At 36.0% G+C, this 14,576-nt stretch overlaps 1 protein-coding gene across 2 annotated transcripts in view; it reads right to left on the bottom strand.

Moving 5' to 3' along the window:
• Positions 1–14,576, bottom strand: part of CNTNAP2 (contactin associated protein 2) — a 2,323,962-nt gene that overhangs the window by 1,061,259 nt on the left and 1,248,127 nt on the right. The window lies entirely within an intron of this gene.

Below are 14,576 nucleotides of genomic sequence, written 5' to 3'. Positions count from 1 at the left end.
CCGTAGTCCAAAGGTCCTTAAACTCATCAAGTGACTATTTGTGACCTAATTTCGGCAAAGCATCCCTCCTTTCTGCTACTTCTCTGCCTTCCACAAGTTTTGCATTTTAATGTATTGATCTACATTTCAATAACTGTATCTCTACTGTGGGTCCCCAAGGAAAGGAACTATGATCTATTCATGTTGGCATCCTATACATAGTAGGTATCTATTGATTGTTTTTAATTACATTGAATGAGTTGAGAGAAATGCCAACTCTGTTTTAGTTGGGTGTTTCAGCAATAAGAGGAACTCTCTTGTATTTAGAAAGACATGATTGGCAAAAGGCAACTGCGAGATAATCACATAAGACAAACAATGCCCTTGGTACATGCATGCTCTTATTTTAATGAAGACTTCAATGTTAAAAAGGTTAAGTGATTTACCCAAAGGTCACAGGTAGCCAGAGCTGCTCCTGCTTTCAGACTGACCCTTCCAGCTGTGACTGGGCCGTGGGTAGAGGAAAAGGACAGGAACCAAGCAGTGCGAATGTTTCATTATCTCTCCGTAACATCTACAGAATGAGGTTGCCATCACTGAAATGTCTCAAAATATTAGACACTCTACATTTAAAGTGAGTACAAAAGTACTATTAAAGAGCTAAAGCAAATTTTCAGGCTTGCCACTGTTTGCAGGGAAAGACAGAAAACCAAATCCAGCATATCCTCAAGGATGCCCTACTCAATTGTCCTCAATCTCCTTCTGTGCTTAGAGAGTTGACCAGCTGTCCAGAATGAGCCTGAACCTGTCACAGACTTCCGTGTCCAGGCTTCTGTGTAGCTAGCACATGGTGACTAATCCTGACTAATAAGATACAAAATAAAATCTGTTAGGGATTCTGGCACGATACTTCTCACTAATGGTGTATACGGTATATATTTGTGTGTTCGTGTGTGTGTGTGTGTGTGTGTGTGTGTGTGAGAGAGAGAGAGAGGAAAGGAGGGAGAGAGAGACAGGAAGTAAGGAATGGAGGGGAACGGGACAGGGTGGAGAGAGAGAGAGAGAGAGAAAGGCTTTTTCTCATCCTTGTTTGTGGCTATGTGAGATCAACCATGCCTGGAAGGATCTGACCACAAAGGTTAGCCCATTACAGATGGTAGAGTGAAAAGTAAAGTGTCTAACGAAATGGTCCATGGCATTAGCCAAATCTAGGATTCCCTCTTTTCAGGCTTCTCATAAATTTTTAAATAAATGATAATTTACAAAAACCCTTTATTGTTTAACCAGTGTTTGCCCAGCATTCTCTTACCTGGAGCTGGAAGTGTGATAACTGGCATAGTCCTGAGATGGAATGGCTTAGGTTCATTTAGGTGATGAGTGGCCAGAATGAGGGTGGTAAATTCTTCCATTTGCTCAGTGTATTTTGCCTTTTCTATTGTGTGGATGAGTCACATGATAGCATGGAAGAATCTTTCTTCCCGCTTTTGAGTTTTGCGGTTATTTAATATTATTATGTTCTTTAATTATGTACTGGATCATGCCGGGACTAGCCTTACAGCAATTTTAAAAGTTCTCTTTTGCAGAATCAATTAGAACTTTTATTTCTAGGCATTCCAGATCTCATGGCCATCTGGTCATACAACTTTTCACACATCTTTACCCTGCTGTGACACTATAGAACAGCCGCAAGCAAAGGAGACAACAGCCGCCAAACACTCGTTTTCATTAACTGGTTGTCATTTCTCTGCCAATGTAGAGGTGCATTTTAGAACTCGGAATTCTCTCCAATAGGATGTGGCCATATTTCCTTGCTGATGTGCCTCTCTTCAATAAAGACATTTACAAAAATAAAGCAACAGGAGAAAGTTGGTTTTTAAGAAAAACTCATGAAAACAATGCACCGGAGAGTGGTCACCGTGTATCTGTTATACATGACATAAATTTTAATAAATTATCTTTTGTGTGTTTGTTTTGGTGCTTTTTGTATACACAGGGTCTCACTATGTCATCCAGCCTGGTCGTGAACTAAATTAACTTGTTTGATCCTACAATGAAAAATAAACTTCACGCCTAAAGTTTTGAGATCTAAAGATATATAAATAATTCTTTGGCCAACAATTAGGAAATACACAGTCCTCTCCAGAAAATATGGAACTTTTACAAAAGTGGATATAGAATAAATTATAGTGCAAGTCTCTAAAATGTCTAAGAATATCTCTGATTATAATGCAGTTATATTAGAAATCACTAATGAATGAAGGAGTAAACTAAACACACATTGGTGTGTGTGTGTGTGCACGCATGTGTGCAACAAATTTGCACCCTAAAACTTAAAGTATAATAAAAAAATCACTTAAAAAACATACCTGGACTAATGAAACATGATTGTGGGTATCGAAACATACTGAACATAACTAAACAATAATGAAAGTACTGCATAACAAAACTTGTGAGATGCAGCTGAAGAGACGATTTAAGTGAAATTTACTGTTTTACTTACACTAAAAATAAAGAATATCATATCAGTTGAGAATTCATCTTAAGAAGTAACAAAAATGAAGTCAATACAAAGAAGGCAGAGAGAAGGGAACTATGAAAGAATTAGATTTTATGAAAAAATTTATACTCTACTGAAATAAGGGAAAGCTAATACAAAGAAGGCAGAGAAAAGGAAATTATGAGAAAATTAGATTTTATGAAAATTATGAAAAAATCTATATTCTACTAAAATAGAAAACTGATGAGAGGAATAAGTGAGTCTAAGAACACATTCTCTGGAAAGATAAGACAAATCTCCATTGAGACAGATAACGAAAAAAATGCAGAAGGCTCAAGTGGAGGCAAAACTTCAGATTCATTCCAGATTTAAAAGATAATGAGAATCCTATGAACTTTACGTAAAATTTTGGAAATCTAATGAAAGGGATCAAAGTACAGATTGTGATATAATATCTACAAAGAACAGCATGCCTGAATAGCCTTAAGACTATTATGCCATTTGCATCTAAAATAATGACTGTGACTCCAGGTACCCAGGAGAATCTAATGAAAATTCTTGACGAAGGAAAGGACCTTCACCACAGACTTCAAAGAATTCACACAAATAATTATTTGAGCATAATAACCAGTGCTAAATAAAAAACGGCCAACTATTTAAGGAAAGAGAATGAAAGCCAGCAGAACAGACTGGCAAATAATTCAAGCACTAGGAAAATCAGCAACAGATTATAATGTATTTCCAGACAAACAAAAATCAAGAAACAGGCCGGGCGCGGTGGCTCACGCTTGTAATCCCAGCACTTTGGGAGGCCGAGGCGGGCGGATCACGAGGTCAGGAGATCGAGACCACGGTGAAACCCCGTCTCTACTAAAAATACAAAAAATTAGCCGGGCATGGTGGTGGGCGCCTGTAGTCCCAGCTACTCGGAGAGGCTGAGGCAGGAGAATGGCGTGAACCCAGGAGGCGGAGCTTGCAGTGAGCCGAGATCATGCCACTGCACTCCAGCCCGGGCGACAGAGCGAGACTCCGTCTCAAAAAAAAAAAAAAAAAAAAAAAAAATCAAGAAACATTAAGTAGAGGAAATTCTAAAGGATTTTGTTTCCTTCTGAGATTCTAGAAGCAATGGGAAACAGTGGGTGAATATGTTGATAAAAATAAATAATTATAGGAAATATAGCTGTAAGACTAAAAATCTAGAATATATATTTTACACTATAATGTAAATCTAGAAAGTGTTTTAAAGTTCTTGAAATATCTAACAGGTGAGTAAAGAGACGGATAATGTTTTGACATATTAAATATCCATGTTTTAATTTTTTTTCATCTGACAAAGATGATGTGTAACAATAGCCAGAAACAATAGGAAAGACTTTATATTTCTATTCATATAAGTTTCTTTCTTTTTTTTCTTTTTGAGATAGAGTCTCCTTCCTCTGTTGCCCAGACTGGAGAGCAATGGGGTGGTCTCAGCTCACTGCAACCTCCGCCTCCTGGGTTCGAGCTGGGATTACAGGTACCTGCCACCACACCTGGCTAATTTCTGTATTTGTAGTAGAGACGGGGTTTCACCATGTTGCCCAGGCTTGTCTCAAACTCCTGACCTCAAGTGATCCGCCTGCCTCTGCCTCTGCCTCCTAAAGTGATGGGACTACAGGCGTAAGCCACTGCACCCGGCCTATTCATATAAGTTTCAAAAACAGGAAAAACGAAGTAAAGAATAGAAATTAAAGAATGACAAAAAAAAATCTCAAATTCACACTAGCTTACATAAGCTAGTCTATATGCTGCTAGAAGAACATTTCTAATTGGCTCTTGGTTATAAGGGATTTTTTTATTTAAAAAAATACAAATTTCTTTATAAACTCTTTGTTCCTGTGACATAGTATATCAAAATTAAACATTTTTAAAATGCCAAAATAATTTTTAACATGGTTAGGAATTTTTTTTGAGACTGAGTCTCTCTCTGTTGCCCAGGCTGGAGTGCAGTGGCGTGATCTCGGCTCACTGCAAGCTCTGCCTCCCGGGTTCACGCCATTCTCCTTCCTCAGCCTCCCGAGTAGCTGGGACTACAGGTGCCCACCACCATGCCCAGCTAATTTTTTGTATTTTTAGTAGAGATGGGGTTTCACCGTGTTAGCCAGGATGGTCTCAATCTCCTGACCTTGTGATCCACTGGTTAGGAATATTTTTAACCAACAGAACTTAAAGAAGTGAAATATTCTCATAAGCGTCATCTTCCATTAACATCAAGGAATGACCAACCATAAATGAGTGAACACTGTCTGGAATTTCATGATTTATAATGTAAATGTGAAACAGTCTGATAGATGACAGCATGTTTCTTCACATAACATAGAAGAAACGGAGTCCCTTTTAACACCAGAAAACATCACAGCATGTTGACAGCTGATATACAATTGTATATGTATGCAATGATATGTGAACAAATACTTAAAGTTACACATATAATTTTCTAAGTGTTCAATGTGTACATGGAAATAACCAAATTAGAAAAAAGTTGGCAATATTACACAGTGACACTCATTTCCAGTGAATACTTATCACCAAGTATTTTGGGTCTTTCATCCACATTCTTCTTAGCAGCATATAGACTAGCTTATGTAAGCAAATAGAAAGAGTTAATATAAAAAGATAATGTAAGCTCTCAACCTGATTATCTGATGAGAGATAATATCTTAAAATCTGTTAACCATAAGGGAAAGAAAAACTACTAGAATCTTATTTGATGTGCATTTCTTTTCTACAAGCATGTATTCTATTCAGTGGTCTTCTACAAGTTATTCAATAACTTAGACAATGTAGGGGTCAAACTAGCATATGTCAACTGTTGACAGAAACGAGCAAGGTCTATATAACATAAAAAGCTTATTTAAAGGTTTATGTAATTTCAATGTCATGAAAGGTATATCCAAGGTGAAACCAACTCTAAAGCTGCATGTGCTAGATGTAGTTTTTGAAAACATGGCATTGGAGAATTGAGCCTAAATAGATAAAGAATTGCTGGCACAATTACTTTTTTTGTATATTTCCCTAAGACCCTATAAATACTATAAAATAAAATGAGAAGTTAATAGAAAACATACAAAAAAATCAAGAGGCAATTGAATTGGAAATGACTCCAAGACTGAGTTGATAGCAATTTATGCTTTATCAAAGAGTCTATTTGGTGATGACTGAATCATACAGATTTATACAGATCCATGAATTTGAGGTACAATCAGAATAAAGAGAACATTTTTAAAGAAGAATGTGTACAAGAAAAATTATGCCTCAGCTAATGTGCAGTTAGAAAAATATGGAAATAATCATTAAACTCTATAACTGTCTTTAAATGGAGTGGCAAATAATGGTCACATTCTCTTTACAAATAGGTGTCTTAGTTTGAGCTGCTATGAAGAAATACCATAGAGTTAATGAATTAAACAGTAACATTCCTGTTTCACAGTTCAGAGTTGGGGAATCCAAGATCAAGGCAGTGGCAGATCCAGTGTCAGGAGAGGGCCTGCATTCCAGCTTGTTGACAGTATCTTCTCACCATATCCTCACACGGCAGAGAGTAAGCTCTAATCTCCTTCTCTTTTTATAGCAGCACTAATCCCATTTGTGAGGACCGCACTCTCATGATATCATCTGAATCTAATTTCCTTCCAAAGGTCCCACCACATATTAGCATCCTGTTGGATGCTATCGCCTGAGCCACAGGTGAAGGCTCAGGCCCACTGACCCATTGGAGGTGAGGGCTTCATTCTGATCGTACCTCAAATTCATGGATCTGTATAAATCTGTTTGATTCAGTCGTCACTGAATAGACTTTTTGATAAAGCATATATTGCTATCAATTCTGTCTTGAAGTCATTTCCAACTCAACTGCCTCTTGATTTTTAAAAATTTTTTTTATTAACTTCTGTGTTTCATTTTATAGTATTTATAGGGCCTTAGGGAAGTATACAAAATATTATGCCAGTAATTCTTTATCCATTTAGGCTCAATTCTCCAATGCCATGTTTCCAAAAACTGTATCTAGGACAGGCAGTTTTAGAGTTGGCTTCACCTTGGGTATGCCTTTTATGACATTTTTGAAGGGACACAGATATGCACTCCATAACACTGAGCAGCTACTGTAATAGTTAAAGATAACATAAGGAATAGGAGTAAAGAACATGCAGTCAGTATGCCCATAGGTGAGGTGCACTTCTAAATTATAGCTACAAATGCCTCAATACCCATCCCAGTCTACATCTCTTCCCCTGGAATCTGACAATGTTTATGATTACTGTGACTAACAGATCATGGTGGAAGTGACATTACGTGATGTCTAAGGCTAGGACATAAAAGATAATACAGCTTAGACCAGAAGTGGTGGCTCACGCCTGTAATCCGAGCACTTTGTGTGGCCAAGGCAGGAGGATCTCTTGGGCTCAGGAGTCTGAGACCAGCCCGGGCAATAGAGTGAGACCTTGTCTCTAATAAGAGTAAGAGAAAGATTAGCTGGTGTGGTGGCATGCAACTGTAATCCCTGCTACTTGAAAGGCTGAGGTGGAAAGATTGTTTGAGTTCAGGAATTTGAGGCCGTAGTGAGCTATGATCGCACCACTGCACTCCAGCCTGGGTAACAGAGCGAGACCTAGTCTCAAAACAAACCATAACAAAGCTTACTCTTTTACTGAAAACACTCAATCTTGGAGCGCTGCACTGTTATATAAAATACCTACCCAGCCACAGACTGTCTAGTTGGAAGGGCCACAGGTGAGGGCTCAGGCCCACTGTCCCGGCTGAATGCATCCTTCACCTTTCCCAGTCGCAGTATGAAACACAGAAGTGAAGAAGCCATCAGGCGATTCCAGCTCCAGCTCTGAGAATTTTGGGTTACCCCCTTAGCCATTTGATATCATGCAGTAGAGAAGAGCCATCCTCAATATTCTGGGTCTAAATCCCTGACTCATCAATATGTCATTGCTAAAAATAAAAAAGGTGACTGTCTTACTCAATAAGTTTGAGGTTGTTTTTTGTGAAATAATATATACAACTAGGAAACTATGCACTAAATAATAAAATCAATCCTAGGACACTTTATTATTAGTGAGAAGATAAGGCATAATTCTTGTCTAACACAACGTGACTTTATAGTTAAATTATACAGGGTATAGATTGCATTCCTAGAAATCTCTGAGTAAGCAAGAACGAGATAGACAGATCGAATAATGGAACATCTTGTTGAAAACTGCAAAGCATGCACACAAAACTGAATAACCCAACATTATATTATTAGTGTATGAACACTAGCATATATATATATGAACATATAGCAAGAATCTATAAAATTCATTGTTGTCAGAAGACTCTGCTAGCTTAAGGTTCTTTTCAGAATAGGTAAAAGAGTGTACAGTTCTCAAGAAGATCATACAACCTAAAGGAAACTTTTTCATAATTGCTTTCCAAATTCATTTGCACTGTATAGCTCTTATCCTTGGACTTCCAGATTCTTTAGTTAATCTTTCTTGGTTTTCTATATTTTAGGTTTTTTTCCTTTAAATCATAAGTTCCAGCACTTTGACTTTTCTTGGCTTTCTACAATCTCTAGCCTTTATCTCTGTGAACTCTTACACTCTTCACTGGTATAATATAACCTTTGGTTGTTGTTTTGGGCTCCATGACCCTCAGTTCAAAATCCTTCTGATGGATGAATCCAACCCACTGGTAATGTTCAAGGAAACCACTTACCTTCTCTGACCCCTTCTGCGACCACCTACATACCTTTTCATAGAATTTTGTTGCCTTGGCCTTAATCTTCTCTCTGCTGATTTTTTAGGGATGGGGGTTAGAATGGCAGGTGGGGGGTTGAAATGACTGGTGAGAATTCGCTGGAGTGTCCAGTCACTACATAAAATTAATAAATATCCATGAACACATAGGGGTCATGGAGACAACAGAAAGAACACAGTGTGACATCTACAGAGGGTACAGAGGGTTTTTTTTTTATTCAAAAGAACTATTTATGGTAGAAGGAAATGTGGTAAACTGAGGATATATAAAGAGTGAAAAAGGCATCATGAATGACTTAGAGAAATCTTGGCCAATAGTAGTAAGAGTTAATCAAGAAAATAAGCCAATGGTATCAATTATAGATGTATAATAAATATTGAAAAATTATCTCATGTCTTTAAAGATAGGGACTAGTATGGTCAACATACTTTTGGAGAAAGAATTAAAATTTGCTTTCAAATATATGAATCACAGGAGACAAGGGATAAATAAAAGATTAAGATTACAATATTCAACTTTAGGAGACCTTAACATATTGAAATATAATAAAATTCAATGATTATTTATATACTATATAGATATAGTATATAATGATATCTATATTTATATACCATATATAGTATATAATATCTATATTTATATACCGTATATAGTATATAATGATATCTATATTTATATACCGTATATAGTATATAATGATATCTATATTTATATACCATATATAGTATATAATGATATCTATATTTATATACCGTATATAGTATATAATGATATCTATACTTATATACCATATATAGTATATAATATCTATATTTATATACTATATATAGTATATAATGATATCTATATTTATATACTACATATAGTATATGATACCTATATTTATATACTATATATAGTATATAATGATATCTAGATATAGATATAGATATATCTAGATATGATATAATGATATCTAGATATAGATATATCTAGATATGATATAATGATATCTAGATATAGATACATCTAGATATGATATAATGATATCTAGATATAGATACATCTAGATACAGATAATCTAGATATAGATATATCTAGATACAGATAATCTAGATATAGATATATCTAGATACAGATAATCTAGATACAGATAATCTAGATATAGATATATCTAGATACAGATAATCTAGATATAGATATATCTAGATACAGATAATCTAGATATAGATATATCTAGATACAGATAATCTAGATGTAGATATAGATATCTAGTATATAATGATATCTATATTTATATACTATATAGTTATAGTATATAATGATATCTAGATATAGACTAGATATCATTGCTGAACCACAAGGATGAAGACACAGGATGAAAGCTAAGGAGTTAAAAATAAAGTTTATGAAAACACTAATGAATATAGGGACATATATAAACAAATTAGGTCAAAGCTTGGAGCTATGCATAAACAAGATGTTTTGAATACTAGTAGTGGTGTATATTTTAGTTTTCTGGGATTGTTATGAGTTTTAGAAAGAAACACAACTATCTTTAATATATGATTGTTTCTGCATGCCAGGCACTCATTTAGTGTCCAAAGATATGGCAGTTATAAAAACAGACAAAATTCTTTGAACTTTCAAGTTTATAATCAAGTTTATATTGTTTATAAAAAAAAGCAAATGAATAAAGAACATATCATATTAGGAGAGGTAAGAGTTTTGCACGAAAAAATAATTAAATTGGTAGAAAAGAGGGTTAGGCAGTAGAGAGGTGGGTGGCAGGCTGTTTCTACTTTAGGGCAGTCAGGGAGCCTTCATCAAGAAGATGACATTAGGGCAACGTTTTGAAGAAGAGGAGACAAGTGGCCATGTGAACAAGTAAGAGAAGAGCATTCCAGGCAACAGGAACAGCAAGTGCAAAGATCCTGGGGCAGCACTGTTCCCAGTGTGCTAGACAAAGAGCACAGTTAAAGCAGAGGCAATGAAGGAGAAATAGGATAGGGTGGGTCAGAAACGTTCCAAGGACCTATTGTATAGGACTTTAAAGGCTGATTCAAGGATGTGACTTCTTTAGTAGTAAAATGGGGAGCATTGAAAGGTCATAAGGAGAGGGTAAAATGATCTGGCCTGTGTTTAAAAAAAAAGGATGATTCTGCCCATTGTGCTGAGAGCAGGCTACAGGCAAACAAGGGTGGAAAAGGGAGATGAATTCAAAGATTGCTGTGATAAGCCAATAAAGCAAGGTGACAGTATGGGGGCTCGGGACAGCAGGTAGCAGATTTTGCTTACACTTTTAAGATAGAGCCAACAGGATTTGCTTATGATTGACTCAAAGAGAACTCCAAGTTTTACAGTCTGAGTAACTGGAATACAGTGGCCATTTACAGAGATGGAGAAAACTGAAACAGAAGCAGGTTTATGCAGAAAGATGAAGAGCTCAGTTTTGAGTGATTTTGATGCCTATTAGACATCACTATGAGATGCAGAAAAGTAAACTAAATATTCAGCTTGTTTAGGGATAACTAAAGCATAGGTTTCTAGAGATTAAGCAAGTTTATAAATGAAGTGTGCCAAGTATAAGACAATTACCTTTGAGCTAGATGTGCCTAATGGTCTTAAAATCCCTTTAGAAAACACTATGGTGCCCAAACGCCGTTGTCTGCAGGCCGGTTTTGACTTCTGAGCTCAGCTTTACCAAACAAGGAGTAAATAGCTTTAACAAATGAGGCCATTCTGTTCATCTATGCTTAGGGAGTACATGAATAGGTTTTCAGAAATAAACGCTTAAGGTGATTCGAAAGCAGCTTGAGAATGTTTTTGAGGAATGGCAACATTATTATAATAACTATATAGCTTTTGAAGACTATTAGAAGCTAAAATTTCATTGAGATAAATAAAATTTGCTTTTTTTTTTATTAGGAGAAAATGCTTGGTAGTCACTTTTATATGTATTAAGGTTGAAATCTGGAATTGACTGATAGTAATATTCATTACCTACCCTTTACATTAGTTAAAATGCATGCCATAAATCACACATGAATAAAAATTATAGATCGTTCAAACATTCGTTAAATTGTGTTAAAATGACTGCAACCTATTACTCAGCTATGTTTACTCAATGAGCATGTAATGATTAATTTACTTTATGTTTTTACAAATACTTATTTCTGTGCCAATGACACCTACTTACTAGAAAATTCCATAGGAGAAATTTATGGGTAATATAATTACCATATGACATTTTGATTAAAAAGTACATATCTGTTTGATGGGCAAAGGTTTACTTATAGATAAGAGGAAAATAAGACCACCCAAAAACTGAGGTTTAAGAAAATCTACTTATTTTTCAAATATGTCCAAAGTTTTTATAAGTATGTATTTCTGTGACGATAAGATCTGTTTACTGGTAAATTGGTAAAAATACACTTATTTGAAAACTAATACTTTCTTTGGGAAAATGCTATCATTCAAGTTACATTTACCCTCAGGGCTGTCATTTCCTCATTTTTAAACACATGATATAATAAGAAAGTTTTCAGTATCCAATTTATTACATAAATCACACTGGCACCTTTTCACAGATACTACAATTAGAGTTCTAAGTATTATTTTTGTTATTGTGCTCTAGTTTGGAATGGATGTGGACACAACAGAAGCTGTAAATTTACTTTATGTTTTTCATTCTCAATAACATTTACACAGCAGGCAACCGGTTAAGTATCTCTCAGGGGTCTTTAAAATGAACGTAGAAGATTTATTAACTCATTTCCCACTGTTCCGACTTTAGAAAAATATCCTGCAATCCAGAAACTACTTAACAGTATGAAGTTTAGAAGGAGGGAATTATAACAAAAACAGTGTTCACTAGATGGACAGTATCATGACAGAAACCAATGGGAAGTCTGCTAAGCTAGACTATAAAACAAGACTCGTGCCCAGGAGAGTAAGTCACAAGGGGAATAGAGTAGAGGTTTGTTGATCCATTTAGTCACCAGGTGCTAATTAAGGAGCAGAAGATTAAGAAACATCACCTTGCATAGCAAAACTGGAAGAAGAAAGGGCAAAAAAGTTATTAAAATATTACTCATTTCAGTACCGACTGCTGCTGCATCTAGGATCAACAGATTCCATCACCTTAGATCACTGGCATTGCCAAGACTTCCCATGAAGAGGAGCAACAGCTTCTATTAAGTAAGGAAAATGCTTCCTGACGCCGAGCTCTACAATGCTAAGAATGCCGTGTGGAGAGGAAGGCTCTGTCTGGCCCTACAGATGGACTCAGCTTTATCACGACCCAGTCTAGATGAAGGAGCACAGAAAACAAATATATCAAGAAGAAAGAAATAAATTTATCTGGTTATTAGAAAAGTCCCTGTAGTCAGACTACAAGTTCACTTATCAGCTCTCCAAAAAATAGCTAGGGGACAAAGGGGTAGACACAGGAAGAATAATAGTACCTGGCTCATAGAATGTTTGAGAAGATTCGCTGAGGTCATCCACAGAAATAACTTACAAGAAGATGAGCAATTAGCAGGTTTTGATGACTTTGTTACAATCAGAAAGATGGAGGTCAGAGTCTGAATGAAAGACCAGGATATAATTTCAAGTGATATTAGGTGAGCTCCCAATACAGAAGATGACTTTCCAGATGTCACGACTAACTGGTGGCCATTCGATCTCAGTTTGGTTCCAACTTGCAGTAAAACTTTGCTCAAGACACAGCCTCAAAGAAAAGAGAGTTTCACAAACTTTGAATGAGGAAGAGGCAATACAGGGACCTTCCATTTCACTAAAATATCAATCCGAATAATGACATTATATTTTCCCTCATGAAAAAATGATCAATGGCTTATGTACAAATTTTACAGTACAAAGTGTTTCTTCATGAAATATTTGTTACAAGCCTACCATGAACATGTCTTTCACTTAGACTATAATATCATTTGTGATCCCAAAAAACTTCAATAGTGGTAGGTGAGAGCAGACTTTCTTAAAACTACACTACATACTAAATAAAGAATTCTTATCAGCAGAAGAGATTTTGGGCTGAGACGATGGGGTTTTCTAAATATACAATCATGTCATCTGCAAACACGGACAATTTGTCTTCCTCTCTTATTTGAATATCCATTATTTATTTCTCTTGCCTGATTGCCCTGGCCAGAATTTCCAATACTATGTTGAATAGGAGTAGTGAGAGAGGCCATCCCTGTCTTGTGCCATTTTCAAAAGGGATGCTTCCAGTTTTTGCCCATTCAATATATTGACTGTGTGTTTGTCATAAATAGCTATTATTTTGAGATGCATTCCATCAATAGCTACTTTATTGAGAGTTTTCAGCATGAAGCGGTGTTGAATTTTGTCAAAGGCCTTTTCTGCATCTATTGAGATAAGCATGTGGTTTTTGTCATTGGTTCTGTTTATGTGATGGATTACATTTACTGACTTGCGTATGTTGAACCAGCCTTGCATCTCAGGGATGAAGCCGACTTGATTGTGGTGGATAAGCTTTTTGATGTGCTGCTGGATTCAGTTTGCCAGTATTTTATTGAGGATTTTCGCATCAATGTTCATCAGGGTTATTAGCCTGAAATTTTCTTTTTCTTGTTGTGTCTCTGCCAGGTTTTGGTATCAGGATGATGCTGGCTTCATAAAATGAGTTGGGAGGAGTCTCTCTTTTTCCATTGTTTAGAATAGTTTCAGAAGGAATGGTACCAGCTCCTCTTTGTACCTCTGGTAGAATTCGGTTGTGAATTCGTGTGGTTGGTCCTTGGCTTTTCTTGGTTGGTAGAATAATTACTGCCTCAATTTCAGAACTTGTTACTGGTCTATTCAGGGATTTGACTTCTTTCTGGTTTAGTCTTGGGTGGGTGTATGTGTCCAGGGATTTATCCATTTCTTCTAGATTTTCTAGTTTATTTGTGTAGTGGTGTTTACAGTATTCTCTGATGGTAGTTCGTATTTCTGTGGGATCAGTGGTGAGATCCCCTGTATCATTTTTTATTGTGTCTATATGATTCTTCTCTTTTCTTCTTTATTAATCTGACTAGCAGTCTATCTATTTTGTTAATCTTCTCAAAAAAACAGCTCCTAGATTCCTTGCTTTTTTGAAAGGTTTTTTGTATCTCTATCTCCTTCAGTTCTGCTATGATCTTAGTTATTTCTTGTCTTCTGCTAGCTTTTGAATTTGTTTGCTCTTGCTTCTCTAGTTCTTTAAATTGTAATATTAGGGTACTGAATCTAGATCTTTCCTGCTTTCTCCTGTGGGCACTTAGTGCTATAAATTTCCCTCTAAACACTGCTTTAGCTGTGTCCCAGAGATTCT

The sequence above is a fragment of the Symphalangus syndactylus genome, chromosome 6 (assembly GCF_028878055.3).
Source record: "Symphalangus syndactylus isolate Jambi chromosome 6, NHGRI_mSymSyn1-v2.1_pri, whole genome shotgun sequence".
NCBI lineage: Eukaryota > Metazoa > Chordata > Mammalia > Primates > Hylobatidae > Symphalangus > Symphalangus syndactylus.
Note: the sequence above shows the minus strand (reverse complement) of the source record. Positions and strands in the feature narration are given on the sequence as shown.